Consider the following 15,937-nt stretch of genomic DNA (forward strand, 5'->3'; position numbering starts at 1 on the left):
CTAGTCAGGCTTCTCCATTAGGACTTTTCTGTTGTGGGTGTTTTGGAAATAGTAGATATTATTTCTACACTTGTCTCTATAAATTGGTTTGTGGGGTTACTGCCACACAAGGAAACTGCCCCCCTCCTGCATTTGCTTGGCAAATACATATATTTTTGAGCAATTATGAATCTGGCAAAGTGTTTGCAAACTTTTCACTTGGGGGGGCTGGGTTGTGGAATCTTTTGCAAGACTGACTGCCAGTTATTTAGCTCAGTGTTTGATAACCCCACCCTTGATGATGATGTCTTTATCAATTTCATCCTGCTTTTCCAAGCTTGCCTTGTTAGTGAACACTTAAAAAAAAGGGGGGGAGGGTTCATATACTACTGAAGCAATTACACCCACCTGAAAATATGCTTCCCCTTTGTGCTCGTCATTTCCTTCTACCATTCTCCATTGAAAGGTGGCAGATCTATAAAGAGCAGTGATGGGAATTGATAAAAATAAGCAAATTTCATGGCTAAACAGTAATGCAGAGAGGGAAATTGCAAAAACAAAACAATAAAACAGACAAGCAAAAAATACACAAACCCAAAACAACAACAAAACCAAACCATAGCTGTAGATTTTAAATGTGCACACTGATGCAAGGTTGAAAAAAAATAAAGGTTGGAAATGAATTCCAGACACTCTCCAGTGTCCTTTCTTCTTTTTAGGCCTACAGGCAGAGGACACTGACAAGGGATGAGAAAGGATGGCAGTGGCACCAGTGAGGCTGTGAGGAGCAGCAGCGGTTTTTGCTGCTCCTGCTGGGGAGCTCCCTAGCGATTCCTGACAACCCATGAGGCAAACATCCTGCCAGGTTTGGTTATGACAACATTCACTCTTCAATGCAAGCTGCCTTTTAGAAGCCAACAACAAACCATGGGTTTTCAGGGTGGCTTCTTTGTGGAAAACAACCCACGTTGAAAAAGAATGCTCCCGCTTAGATGTTGTGACAAGCTACCTTGAAATAACCCACAGTGACAACTCATGGTGGCCTAGAATGTGAGGCAAGCCAGGCCAATATGGCACCATCTGTTCCCCCTCCTGCCTTCTGTCTGCTTTAACAGTTTAGAAAAGCTTAAGGGGAGATTCAGTGGGGGGGGGGTTAGAGAGAGTGGGAGGAGGGGGGTGTCATACTTTGTCCTCCAATTGTTTGTACGAAGCAGACAACATGAAAACCTAAGAGGAACTGTCCAGATGTGAACAGCTGGAGAACAGAAGAGAAAAGAAATGGCTAAATGAACAGAAGGCGATGAAGTCTGCTGTGCCTCTTCATTATAAGCATCTATGAGAGAAATGCATGGATTTCATGATGGATGAAACACAAGAAAATGAACACCCTTGTGCAATTTTGGGGCTGCATAATGACATGCAGTGAATAAGAGCCTGGGCTGTTTTCTTAGTTTGTTTTAGTGTCAGCTTGCAAGTTCTATGTTGGAATCAATTCAGTGCATGTGATCTGTACAGCTTGTAACTTAGCAAGCCAAACACAGCTCATCAGGCAAATACAGCAGACTACCAGGCACCCGATTAATCTTGAGCTGAATCCAGAGTTCATCATACTTGAGGGAGATCCATTGAATCAGTGAGCCTTATGTTATGACTTACATGAGTCCCACTGATTTCATGTCTTCTACTCCAAGTATGGCAAACTGGATACAAACCTTCCTGTGTTTGCTAGGCTTGCTGGGGCTTAGGGAAGGAAAAAGGGACTGGGTAGGCCATACTAAAAGTCTATATGGTTAGTGAATTTCTAAGATGGCCGGGTGTCCTACTTTACAGAGGACAGTCCTCTGGTTTGGACATCTGGCAGAAGACAGTTCTCCGTTTAGAGGTGTTCTCTATTTGATGGGCCATCCAATCTGAGTTTGGGTTGAAATCAACCTGAAGAAGAACAACTGCAAGGACCTTAAAGTGGCCCATTCGCACCCGGCCCTGGGCAGCAGTCTGAGCAGCCCCACCACTCGTCAGTCTTCTTTATTATGGGTTCCTTGCCCTTCTATTGAAAAAGTAGTTATTATTTTAAAATTTGCACCTACATATGCAAGTGTTATGCAATTGGTTTCCTCTTTTTTATGGTGTACCAATGGCCGTCCTGGTTTCATCCACTTAGTGGGCCATAGAGCAGACCCATGATGCTCTTCCCATACAGCACCTGTTCCTGCCACTTGGGCTCCATCCCTGCATTGAACAGTTATCCTTGTAAGCTTTGTGCATCTCATCACCTTCTTCAGCATGGTCCAGGTGACCTTGACATGGTGCAGGAAAACTGCAGCACACGACTTCTGACAGGGCAATTGAAGCCTGACACCAAAGACTTGGCTGGATTGGACAAACCAGCAGGTGTGGCTCAAGTCACCCCACATTACTTCTTGACTCTTCTTGTGCTGCTTAGGGTTTTGCCGTGCCGAAGTGCTGGAGAGTAGGCCTCTGGGCTCCTGGCCCATGCCCACCAGCCACCCAAGCATCCTTCACTGGCCCGCCTGCCTCCTGCTGCTGCGGGTGCACTTGCCTCTCTGTGCTTTAGGCCAGGTGTGCAGCCTCACTTGGCTTAATTTTGCCTTCAGTCACATAGCCGGCTCTGGCTGCTGATGCGGCATGGCTTGGCCCTATTCACTGCCCGATCCCTGACTGGAGGGCATGAATGCTGGAAGAAGATGGAGATCTCCAACCATTGCCTGAAAGCAGCAGCCATTCAGGGAATGCGCAGGCGGCAGACAAGGTGAGCAAGGTAGCATTTGGGTTCTGTTTTGCTCTTCAAGAGGGAAAGGGATATGTATTATACCTCCTGACAGCACTACATTGATCCCAACATACCAAAACAGAAGGCTTGGTGTAGCCTTGGTCAGAATGTGAATCAAGACAAAAGCAAACCTTTTGACTAGGATCAACCAAACAGTTAACTTTAGATTGCAAAAAGTGACTTGGACAGTGCCAATTATCAGTGTGTTTTCTATTTCCCAACTACTGAATGCCTTTGAACATCTGCAGTGTCATGCCCACCTGCCCCTCTGCATCTGTGAATCAGTAAAAATCTATAAGGCTTCTGTGAGTCATCAGCCAAGTCTTTCACAGAACTTCCATAACCATGAAAAAGAAGCCTTTTGCTGTATCAAGCCTGCCACCTCCCGTTTAATTAACACTAATCTAGCCCCATCCCCTAGCGCAAAAGATGCAAAGAGACTAATATTTCATTCCTCTGACTAGTGAAACTGTTGGGCAGTCGCCCCTATCCAGTTCAGCCAAACATAGTAAAAGCTGAGTATGGTTCTTTATCCTTTTGTTCCTCTGGTCACCCTCTCCATGGGCCACCCATAGAAGCTGTTCATATTGCAACTCTCCAGGTGACCCCTGTGCAGTCAATATTTACTTCTGAGGGTGTTGCATAAATTTTACCACTTGTTAATTTTCAAGAATGTTCCTGTTTGACTTTTCTGTTTTGTCTCCCACAGTCCTTTAATACATATTTTTGTTTTGTTTGAACCTGCCTGAGGTTTGAACAAGAGTTTCTAATAAGCTCGAAAGGGGCATTTCTTTTCCCATCTGTTTAGCCACTCAGATTCACCTTCTTGTGTTTGCCAATTTCTGTTTATTACATTTTATTCCACCCAATAGCCCAAAGGCTCTCTGGGCAGTTGACAAGAACATAATACAAACACAATACAATAAAATAATAAGCCCAATAAAAGCACTAAAGCAACCAATAACAGCAAAGCTGATATTGCCATATCAAGTTACAAACACTGGCACAATAATACAATCCAGCAAGACCAGTGCCGCTATAAAGCACGAGAAAAATACAAGCACGGTAAGAATGTAAATACAATATTAAAACTAAAGTTTAACTATTAAAATATCTGGAGAATTAAAAGGCTTTCACCTGGCACCAGAAGGAGAAAAGGGGAGTCAGTAGGAGTACTCTTTGGAGAGCTGATTCTATAAATGGGATGCCACAGCCAAGAAGGCCCTTACTCTGTGTTGCCCTCCTTGCTTTCCTCAGAGGGCCTCAAGGATGATCTTAAGGCCTGGGTAGGTACGTACAGGAGGAGGTATTTCTTCAAACAGCCTGGTGCCAAGCCATTTAGGGGTTTCTATGTTAACACATGTACTTTGTATTGGGCTTGGACCTCAGGAGCCAGTGCAGCTGAAAGAAGACTGCAGTAATATGATCTTGAGGCCTGGTCACCAAGAACAATCTTGCCATCCTGTTTTGAATCATTTGAAGTTTATGGACTGCTTACAATTGCAGCTGCCCATAGAGTGCATCACAGTAGCCCAGACGAGAGGTTACTGGAGCATTGATTACTGTAGCTAGGATCTATTTTACCAGGTAAGGTCATTGTTGGTAGATCAGCCTACGTGCCACTGAGTCCACGTGTGTCTCTAGGGATAGTTCTGGATCCAAGAGCACCCCCAAGCAACAAACCTTGTTCTTTAGAGGGAGTTCAACCCCAGCCAGAACAGGCTGAATGGCTCCCAACTGGACAGACAACCCACCCACCAACAGCACCTCTGTCTTGTCTGGATTGAGTCTCAGTTTATTGACCCCCATCCACCTGTTACTGAGCTCAGGCACTGATTCAGAACACCTTCCGCCTCACCTGGGCTCGATGAAAAGGACAGGTGAGTGTCATCTGCTCTCTGCTAAAAGGAAAGCTCACTGCTTGCACAAAGTAATGGGATGTCTTAGCTGCTTATCACCTCCTGCAGGCAGAGAACTAGTTCCTAACTCAAGGGAACTCAAGAATCTCTCTATCCAGCTTTAGAAGAAAGGGTGTATTGGAGAGGCAGCAACCTACCAATCAGACAGAGGCATGCATGCACAATTGACCTGCCTCACAAGGCTGTTGTGGCATGGCGAGCTTTACAATCAAGTCCTGTGTTTGTAATGCAGAAAGCAGTTTGCGTTCTCATGGGAACCTATTAGACCTTTTTTTCCCCCCCATGTCCAGTTATTCTTCTACTGTTTGAGTTGGGAGAATAATTACTGTGGAAACTTCAAATGTGCAGACTTGGTAGAACACATGTCAGTGATAATCTCTGCACGTTTCTACTTTCCCCTGACTGAAAACCTGGAGTGGGACTGCCTTGCCTGTGGATTTAGTGCGGAAAGAGTTTTGGCTTGGTTTATGGCTGTGCACGGAGGTGCACCATTGTGCAGCTTCGGAGCTTCTCACCGTGCATATGCTGGGATGACTCCATAGTCGAGCACAGGTCTGTCTGGACAGCCTTTGCCGGTGAGCCTGTGCTGGCTTGCGCGGCAGAAGTGCCTCAGGCAGCATTGGGCAGAGGGTTTAGCTGCCATTATAATCTCCCCTCCATGTGGCGTGGTTACAGGGAATTGTGGGAAATTAAGCAGGTGGCCCTGCCTTGTTTTTGTTTTTCTTTTTAATGAAAGGCCAGGGTGTTCTGGTGGATCCTCTTGTGGCCCTGACAGCTGCCCAAGGTGGCAGTGCAAGTTGTAGTATGATGGCTTTGTGTATTCTGGAGCACAGAATTATTAAGATTGGTATTTTGATAGTAATTTGCTCCTTGGTCTGGGGAGGAGTGGAAACCATACTGAAATTCTCCAGACAGTTCTGTCGCAACCCTCTTTTTAAGACTGTGAAATAGCTGACGTTTTCACAGGCATTCCTAAGATGCAGCTGAATGTTTTAAATCATTAAATTGTTTTTCTGAGTCTGGGATGTAGAATTTTGGCTGCTCCTTTTCTCATTCAGATGAGTGTGCAGCCAAGGTTTGATACACTGTCCTAATATTCCCTAACACTGCCTTCCTATTACTAACATGCCTTCAGGGTTTGGCTGGAATGAAAACCTTGAAGAACTCTTCTCTTTAGGCTCAGAGAAATTATTTTTCGGGTTTCATAGCACTCTAATTCATCCCTGGCATTACATGCAGATGCCTCTGCCATCCTTCCTTCTGGGTGACCTTTTAAGAGTCTGTAATTAGAATTCAGGAAGCAAAACCTCTGGCACAGGCTCCAGATGTGACGTTAGGAAGTGAAAACAACGGCATCCAACCAAGGTGCTTGGCAACTGAACAAGAAATCAGATTTAGTACAGATGTGTTACCCACTCCTCTGCATTATGTGGCGGGCGCCTCTAGTCTGCTTTTATGGCAGTTTTTGAAAGTAGGAATTTTCTTATTCATCCAGAACCATGCTTTCCACATCTGGGGAGGGGGCTCTGAAAGCAGTCTCGAGCTCTGGAGCATGGTCCAGTCGTATTTGGAGCCTCTTTGTGCAGCAAGTTCTCAGGTCAGCACTTCCATGCCAAACCAAATTTCAGGAGCGCGTTCTGAGCAAGTGATGTCTTTAGTATGCGTGTGTGTGTAAATGTGAGTGCATGCCTTCCTACATCTGAAACTAAGGAAGTCAGGGCAGGTGGAAGCAGAATTCTCTGTTCTATCTTCCCCATAGAAGACCCTCCACTCTCCTGAAAGTGCTAGATAGAGGGCCCAAAGACCCTGTTGCATGGGGTGAGCCATGGTGTACAGGGAGAATGGGAGATCCATCCCCTCAAATTGGGCAGAGATGTATTCCATGAGTGCAGCCTTCAGTACTCAGAAGGAAGATCCTGGGTGCAACGCAACACAAACAAGAACATTTGTGCAGGTGCTGTTTTACCGCGCAAGCCTGTGGGGAAAGCTAAAGCAACTTTTCCAGGTTCAACAATCCCGCCCTTCTTTGTGTCTGAATCACTTGCTCCTTGTGTGGGCAGGTTATGGATTTGATTGGGATCCTGCTGAGCAAAAGGAGTTGTATTGGCGAGTTTTAACTGATCACGTTTCATTACACTTTCAGCGGGATGTTGTGTGAAAAGGAGTGTCATTATGCTGGGACCAAGTCCAGCTTTTCTTTTCACATCTCTGCTGACAGCTAGAGAGCAGTTTCATGGCCACCGTGACTGTGCAGTCTGGTGTGGAAATGAATCAGCAACATTCTCAGTCAATAATAATTTCCATAGTAAAAGATGACTGACAGGCGCGACTGTGATCAATATTCTATCAGCAGCGGGCTCTTGGTCTTCACGTTAGGCACTGCCAGGCACTACTTTTTGATTAAGTAGCAGTCATGTTGATTAAGCTTGGAGCAGGCAGGAGCAGGCTAGGGAGGTGTCTTGGGACTGGGACAGGCATCCTTGCTTTCTGTATGTATAGCTGCTCTGATGTGCCTCTACATTTTGCTTTCCCTTTGAAGGTTCATTTTATTTTAAAACATTTGTAGCTTGTTTCAGCAAAACCGAGGTCTGGCCAATGTGATAACTTTTGCAGTAGACATTTCAATTTAGAGGGAGGACCAGACTTGATGGAGTGGACCGAGTTTTGCTCGAGTTAGCTTAATGCAAAGAAAGAAACAGAATGAATGAAACAAACAAACAAAACAAAACAAACATCCAAATAAACCCTGGAGTGAACATAGAATGGATCTACCTAGAATTAAAACAAATTGTTCAGTCTGGTACCACAACAGCAGTTATATCTGTGTCAAGCAGCAGTGATGGTGGTATTTTAACATGTATTTTATATTTTAAATCATTTTAAAGTTTGTTTTAAAATCTGCATTGCTGCTGTTCATCAAAGTCACCATGGTATCTTTACAATTTAAAACTGAGAAGAACAAAGCCTTCTGAACTCCATGAAATCAATGGAGGCTTCCAATAGAGGGCAGAGTATCTCCACAGTGTATTTTGTGAGTGCTGGAAGCCAAGCCCCGTGTGTAGCCCAGGACAAACAGCATGGGCCTGGGACTCCCGCAATCTGGGTTCTAGTCCCTGCTTGGCCATGGGTGACTTTGAGTCTCTACCCAACCTCCCTCGCAGGGTTTTTTGGAGGGATAAGATTGAGAGTAGGAGGAGGACAATGATGTAAGCCACTTTGAGTTCATTGGAAAAGTGGGATAGAAATCTAAGAACTAAGTAACTAATCATCCAGTGGGAAACCCACCATGGCACATGGTTTTCACCCTAGCTGGGGCCTTGCCATTGCTATCTAAATTTTACAGCTCAGATAGGTCAAATATGTTTATACATTTTACATGTTGTCTTTTTGGGACCTCAACATATTTTCTTTTCAGCAAACATAAATTGCTGAATTGGATTTAGGATTGGCTAAAAGTCATGATTACCTTTATCAGAATGGTGATCATTCCCTATGTATAAGTGACAAAATTTCTATCAATATCTGCAAATGTGGCTTTTATGGGGCAAACCTGCATAAAACTGTCATGCACAGTAGAGTCTATTTTCAGAGCATTGTTTAATTCAGTCCTCAACTTCTCAGGAGAATTTGCTTTAAAGTACAGTTTGGCTGTTTTCTAGAACAGCTGCCGCAAATATTTTGCACTTATTCCCCCTTGCACTTTCTGTCATATGAACAAATGTCCTGAAATTGTCAAGGGATCTATAGAAGCAGCACACATTTCTGATGATGATGATGATGATGATGATGATGATGATGATGATGATGTTTTTGCTTTTACAGATATGGTATGCTGGTATGCTGTTTTCAGTACAGAAAGCTTAAATAAGGGTTTTGGCCTGGGATTCTACTCAGGATCTGCTTAGTGGTAAGCAGTTAATGATGTTTCACCCTTCAAACTCAGCTCCCGAGCCCTTTAGACAATCTGTGCAGGAAATATGGAAGAGGGTTGGGGTGAGGCAGGGACAAAGTATCAGTTTACCACACAGTGCCACTTTGTCATGGCCTCAGGACAATGCCAACAGGGTCCCTTTTGATAATGAAACCAGATGCCCGGAGCAAACATTCTTTGGAGACTTTCCTTGGGGAAATGGTCAAGTCCAATCCTGCAAGACAATGAATCCCATAGTTCTGTATGAGTTGATGTGCTAGTTGCTTAAGATCATAGTTATATTACAAGAAAAATAAATGTCAGGGAAGGGCTGGCCACATGAAAACAAAACAAAACTGTTGACTTTCTAAGGGCAGTTCCTATGTATGCGTGCATGTTTTTATGGACAGTTTGGTTAATGAGGATCAATGGGGGTCTTCATTCCTTGTGGTATTTTAAAGAACGCCTAACTATCCCTGGAGGTGCTTTCTACTGGAACAAGCACTTCTCTCTCTGAGAATCAATGCCAGACAGTTCATGGTCCATTTAATGGGTCATGTGTCATGCCACATCTTTGCAGCATCAAGCAGATAGCATTGAGAATGGCAATTTCATCAATCCCATGTCCTCAGAGCATGGAGGGACAGAAGCTCTACATGTGAGCGTGTTTGTCCTGGAAATCGCACAGGGCATTTTTCAGAGACAGACAACACACTATGCATAACGTGCAGGTCAGGGCTTGGCATTATTAGGCAGTTGTAGAGGGCTCACAAATCACTGGGGCTCAAGAGCCCTCCTCAGCCTGCTTCCCCACTTCACCACTGCAACTGGCTTGCTCACCCACCTTTTACTCTGGCCCAGAGGGTTGTGAGCAAATGAGCAAGTAAACAGGAATGGTGAGAAAAAGGAGCTGCTGGCTGCTGCCAGCTCACTTCTTCTCAGCATGGAGAAGGCCTTGTTGTATCTGCCTGCACCGGAGCAGTTAAAGAGGAAGAGCCTGTCATAGAGAGTGAGGTGGCAATCCTGACTAAGTCCTAACATGGTGGAATGCACAGTGGACATACTGTAAGTCCAGATGCTAAAGAGCAAGGCATCCAAAGCCATAGGCCTGGGTTGACGAATCCATCCATTTTGATTTCTTGCAAAAGAAAGAAAAAACCCTCAAGTTCTTTTTCACCTAGACATAGAGAATGTTGTGCTTTTTAGTAAATTTCTAGCAAATGAAGCTACATTCTCATCCATGCTTAGCTAGGAGCTGCCCCCTGGAAACATCCCGGGACTCTGAGTTCATCTTTGAAAACTTACAACCTGAGCAGGGGGCCCTTCTGTTGGAGACAGCCCATGCCCTGCCTGGATGGACAGAGTCGCTCCAATATCTGGGTCTCCTTCTCTGTCTCTGTCCAGGGACATGCTGCAAACAGTCACCCTGCTATCTCAGCCCTCGGGACAGCTGCACAGGGACCATGGCAGCTTCTGCCAATCAACAACTAAAGCAAACGAGCCAAAGCATCTGGTCACTAATATATCTGTTTAATGTCACTGGGATTCACTTAAAAGCGCAAAGGTATCTGTGGGCTGTTATCACTGCTGTCCTGGCTGCATGCCAGAGCTCTTGCCAATGTGGTCAAAGGCCATCCTTGGGGCAATCTGGCCTGGTGTCTATATACCCTGAACTGGCACCCATTTTTGGGAAGAGCCAACTTGGAAGAGGCCTCTGCTCCTCCCACTCAGCTGTTCTCCCATCTTAGAGTCACCCGCAACTTTCATATCAAATGAATGTTGGTTGGTTTAGGCTATAGTAGCTACTCCTTAGGATTAAATCACAGAAACAAACTGGCTGAAGTGAGCAAAATGTTTACCTTACTCTGGCATATGGAAACTGCAATAATGTCTTTCTTTTCAGGGCCAATAAGTGCTATTACTGAAATAGCTACATTTGCAAGACCAAAAGCAGCCTTTAATTTCACAATTCTCAGCCTATGTCAAATTATGAACCTCTTGATAGTATTTTGGTGGGCTATATTTAACTTCTATCTAAGGAAAGAAGAAGGAGAATGGGTAATTCATCTTTCAGTCAGAGAGCTTGATTCTCCCAGCTTTTGAAAAAACGCTAAAGAAGTGTTGTCATTTTGGAACAAGTCACATGATCAAGGATGCTTGCAAACCTCAAAGTGGAGCAACAGCATCATAAAAGAGACAGATTATCTGGTGGCATGCATATTTATGACATCTCCGGTCATAAGGCAGTGCCGGAAACACAGTAAATTTTGTTGATCCACGCAGCTAGGTTTGAAAGAGTTTGTAACTATGCCCTTGAATATGCAAACTTGACAACATATTAAAGCATTTATGTGAGTGAAATTAAAAACCCCATCTTTACATGTTGATCATCACTCATATTAGGATAACCAAAACCCTGTTACAGAAACTAACAGGGTCCCCATCAGATCTGGAGGCCAGAACGCCTTCCTTGTGAGTATTCTGCTGCTATACTGTAGCCCATCCTCACCCTCTGGAACACTGCGATGTTCCAAGAAGGACCAGGAGAATTCACTGGCCCACCTTCTCCCTCTGGAAAATAGCAGTGTGGAACATCCCACCCCACTCCACTCCACTCACAGCCCCTGCAAGAGATAGAGGTCATGAACTGGATTATCTGCCTGACTGTCTGATATGATTCACTATTTAAAAGGCCAGACAATTGTACTTGATTCTTCTGGGAGCCCCTTGTAGCTTGTGATTCTCCATGAACTCAGTTCTATTATCAAGTCACGATTCTCAAAACAGATACAGGAAAAATATGAGCCTAGGCAGTATGTTTATTTGAAGACGCATGCATTGCATAAAAACGCTCTACTCCTGTTTGCAGTTGTATCAGCCCCATGTCCAAATGTAAATAACACTGCTGTCATAGATGGTGGTGGCCATGTGTAAAGGAAATTGGTAGAATGCAGAGCTGAAAAAGTCATTCCGATTGTGAGCATTTCTGAGCATATCAGATAAACATCAGAATTTTGCGCAGCAAGGAACTGATTGCCATGCAATTCCACTGAGTGCTGATTCCACTGAAGTAGTTTCAGAACAACTATTTCAATCAGCACCACACCCTAAAGAGCCTTTTCTCCCTTATATTAAGACACATTGCAAACAGAGGTAATCTGAATATGCTGACAGTGTTCTTCATGGGAATGAGCTCCAGCTTTCTTGGATGGGGTAAACCAAAGAGAGCCTGTCATTTGGATCAAGATGGTCTATTCTGATCCAGCACAGCTACAAAAACACTGCACTGGATGTTTAAGGGTGATATTTAATGGGAATAACAGTAAGCCTCTGAACTCAGGGCATTCTGGGCAGCCAATGCAGGGTGGAGGAGCACGGAAGTGAAGTTTGGCTCTCCACTCCTCCTGCCCTGCAAATCAGCTAGAGGGCTGATTTCAACCATCTAGCCACATTGCTTCAGAGGGGGAGGAAAGGAGGCTGGAGCACCTCCGTGAGATGTTGTATCCTGGTGGCTCCGATTCATGCCTTTCCCTGTCCTCTGAAACCCTTCCCAGAGGTTACTGATATAAGCCCAGAGAAGCAGCTGGAGCAGCTCTTTCCATGCTGGCTGTGAGGCAGAGAGGGAGACCTGAGGATGGATTCCCCAGTCCAAAGTTGGAGCTCTTTTCTGCCCTTGGATCTGGGAATCCAGAGCATCCTGTGGCCCTGTAGACACTGTCCAGGGGCCCTGGGATTGCCCTTCCCATCTAGTTGTTGTGTGCTTATCCAATTGATTTCCCAGTTCTATGAACCCTAAATAAAATCTCTTGGGAAAGATTTGACACAGTGTGATGGTCAGGTGAGCAATGCACTGAAAGGTGCAAAAGCGGATTGTTCTGGCATTACTTGGATCCAGTCTGGATCCAGTCCTCTGATTTTATGAAGTGACACACTGTTAAGTATCCAGATGTCTCACACTGAAGAATTGCCAGAACTGTACTATGATTGTCCTGTGTGCTCTGCATGTACAAGTGATACAATGAATGGGGCAATCCCAAATTAGACATGGGATTACGTGTTCCCTTAAGTAATAGCTGCGTGGCCCTCCAGTCAGGGCTGTGGTGCCAAGGTCAGGGCAGTCAGCCACCCCCACACATTAGTCCTGAAAAAAATCCCCCCACCCACTCCCATATTGCTATTGGCGACATTAAGAACTGGAAGAGCAGGAGGCGGCAGGCTCAGTTTAATATATGAGGCCATCTTCAAAACGTCTGTGCAGAGGAAGTCTACAGAATCATTTCTGTTTATATTGGGAAAGCTCCCAGTCTCTCTTTTCTGTCTCTTCCCTGCCTCAGTCCTGTTTTGCTCTTGCTTTTACTGATATGTAGCTTCTTGTCTGATTTTTTCACCCATCTTGGCTGAGCAATAAGGCAAGTCATTTCTGGAGCCCTTTATATTAGTTGATATGGGTAGCCCACGTTTTAACACCTGACATAACCAGGACTTAATGGCATGGCTTTTTTGGAGGCAAGTACTACTTATAACAGCTTGAGACCTGTGTTGTTTTAAATCCCATTTAAAAGTGCTAGTTCTGGAAAGAATCCAGTAGAAGTTTTGAAAGCAGGAGATATTTTGGTATATTTTTCATAATCTGTATGTCTGGTTTGGATTAAACCATTTTCCACCACACAGAAACAAGCAGCTAGCTTTTATAATAGCAAATGAAACATTCTGAAGAGTAAAAAGTTACTTTCTTAAAACTTTTGGGTGTGGTGCCAGAACTCTCTTGGGTGAGATATAGGAAAGCATATCCCATTATTTATTTGAAGTAATTAATTATTAGAGTGTCTTTAGCCACATACCAATGTTTAACTTAAGCTTCCTTATCAGCTAATCTAGTCACCATGGCTGGAATCCAGCCACAGACATTTGCTAGCATGGCAGGACTATCTTTCCCTCCCTGCTACTCCAGTTTCCTAGCCCTCCTGAGCAAGGTTTGAGGGCGTGTAGAGCGGGGGAGCCTGCAAGATGGAGGGGCAGTTCTCTCTCCCTGTTCTGCTGATGGAAACAGTTCTGTTCATGGAATGCCAGTTCTGGATCCTATCCATTATCTGTATTCTCACCTTCTCTAAGGAGTGCTGGGAGTGAACACAGGGCCTATCCTATTCTATACTCACAATCACCCTTTGAAGCAAATTAAGTTGAGAGAGGAGGAGCAGAAAACGATGAGAATGGAACAGCAGAAGTCTGAAGTCTAATGGACTGTTACTACTTTAGAAGACAGGTGAGAAGGAGAATCTCAGATTGAAATTTTCCTTTTAGGTAAGAAATTCCCTCCAAGTAGAAAATTAGTGGAGCAAGGAACAGGTTAGGCACAGCATTTTCTTTTACTTGCGGAGAAATCCAGGTAGCAATTGGATATTCAGTTTATAAATGGTTATAACAAAAACAGGACAAGCCACATTTTAAAATCTGATTGTTTGTTTAAAAAAAGATTTAAAATGGGATGCACAATTTCAGGTGATTTATTACGGTTTGAAGTAGCAAGTCATGGTGCATCACATTGCCTACATACCAATTTCCTTGCAGAGAATAGTTTTACATATGGGAGCATTCCAAAATGACATCCTCCATCTTCAGCAAGAAGTGATACAGTCTGCTCTGTACTTTGATATGTTGAAATACAGCAAATGCTTTTTAAGTACACTGATGACTTCAATTATCCATTCATTAACTGGATAAGAACATGTTCCAATGACATCAAAGAGGCGACCCTGGTTGGTGGGTGTTTCAGGACAGATGAAAGGAAGCCCTTTTTCACACAGCTAGACCATGGAATTGGCTACCACAGGACGGAGAGATGGCCACTGCCTTGGATGGCTTCCAAAAGGAATTTGACAGATTCATGGAGCATAAGACTATCAATGACTACTATCCCTGATGGCCATATGCTTACTTCCAGTATCAGAGTTACTGTGCCCATAAACACATGATTGTGGGGGGAACATGATTGGGAGGGTTGCTCTCATGGCCTGCTTGAGAGTTTCCTTTACACAGCTGGCTGGTCACTGTGTGAACTAGATGGGCTCTTAGTCTGATCCAGTAGGGCTCTTCTGATTTCGTAACCAAAAAATGTATGCAAGAACAGACATTTGGTCTTGAATGTATGCAAGAACAGGCCACTGAATCTTGTGGAGAGTCTTGCCCTGGACCCCTGAAGTCCCTCCCTAGTAGTGCTGTGACAGATCCAAGTGACCTGCTTCATGTAGCACCATGGAGCGGTTGTGGGTGGTGGTGGTGTGCCGAGCCAGTCAGGAACTCATGTCTGAATGATGCAGCCTGGCTTTTAAAAATGTTGATCTTGTTGTGTGTTTATGTGAGTGTATCTGTGGGTGTGACATCTGGAAATTGGCCTGTCCCCATCTGCTCCAGAAGTGGGGGCCAAATGTGGAGTAACCTTTGCCAGATTGGGGATTTTTAAATAAATTTTATAACCAAGATTTCTGTGGTTCTCCAAGTTTTTGGCTATATGACCCCATAATGATGAGGTGCAAGGCATGCTGACAGCATAAGCAGCAGGAAAAAGGAGTAAAGGGAAAGGAATTGCTTTGTGAGGAATCAGAAGCCTGATAATTCCGACATCGTCACCCTGCGAGCCACCTGAAGAATTTGAAGGAAACATAGCTTGATGACCAAGCTACATTTGAGGTAGTTTAAAACATGCTGCTAATGACCAACCAAAGTCTAGGAAAACATCACAGATACATTACAGGCTATACAAACATGCACAAGCTGGTTAACTACCATGAGCCATCAACCTTTCCTTGAAGGATATGATAAAGGCTTCTCATCTCTGAGAACAATTTTACTAGAGCATATTATCAGTGCCTGTAAAAAGGAAAAGAAGTGATTTGGTATGTTCTCTGAGAAAGCAGGGATGAGTCTGTGTTTCATCCCACAGAAGGAGAATATCAAAGCCAAACAGCATGTCACTCAATGGGGAAGAAGGAAAAATTGATTTTCTGAGCGGAGGTTTGAATGCTCAAGACCCTGGTTATTTTTCGCTCCTTTGGCTGCAGAGAGGTCAAAATTCAGACTTCTATGTATTGGTTTCTTCCTATCCACCACTTACAAAGCACAATGGCTGAAACTGTGGTTTTTGTTTTTCCTAAGCAGATTTGGATTTCTTCGAACACATTAAGCAAAGACCTCCCAGCATCACTAAGAATTAGAGGCAGGGGTTGTGATGACCACTTTCCTGTTCTGTTGAGTTGTAGGCTTAGAGTAGTCCTATTGGAATCATTGAATAACTTAAGTCCCATTCTTTTTGATAGGTCTACTTGAAGTGGAACTAAATCT

At 44.2% G+C, this 15,937-nt stretch overlaps 1 long non-coding RNA gene across 1 annotated transcript in view; it reads left to right on the plus strand.

Moving 5' to 3' along the window:
• The window catches only part of LOC123033141, an 89,131-nt gene that overhangs the window by 11,059 nt on the left and 62,135 nt on the right, over positions 1-15,937 (plus strand). The window contains exon 2 of the long non-coding RNA XR_006416579.1: positions 8,512-8,596. This is a non-coding gene — a long non-coding RNA (uncharacterized LOC123033141). The remainder of the gene's footprint in view (positions 1-8,511; positions 8,597-15,937) is intronic.

This window comes from Varanus komodoensis, unplaced genomic scaffold, assembly GCF_004798865.1.
Source record: "Varanus komodoensis strain SLA01 unplaced genomic scaffold, ASM479886v1 scaffold59_1, whole genome shotgun sequence".
Taxonomy (NCBI): domain Eukaryota; kingdom Metazoa; phylum Chordata; class Lepidosauria; order Squamata; family Varanidae; genus Varanus; species Varanus komodoensis.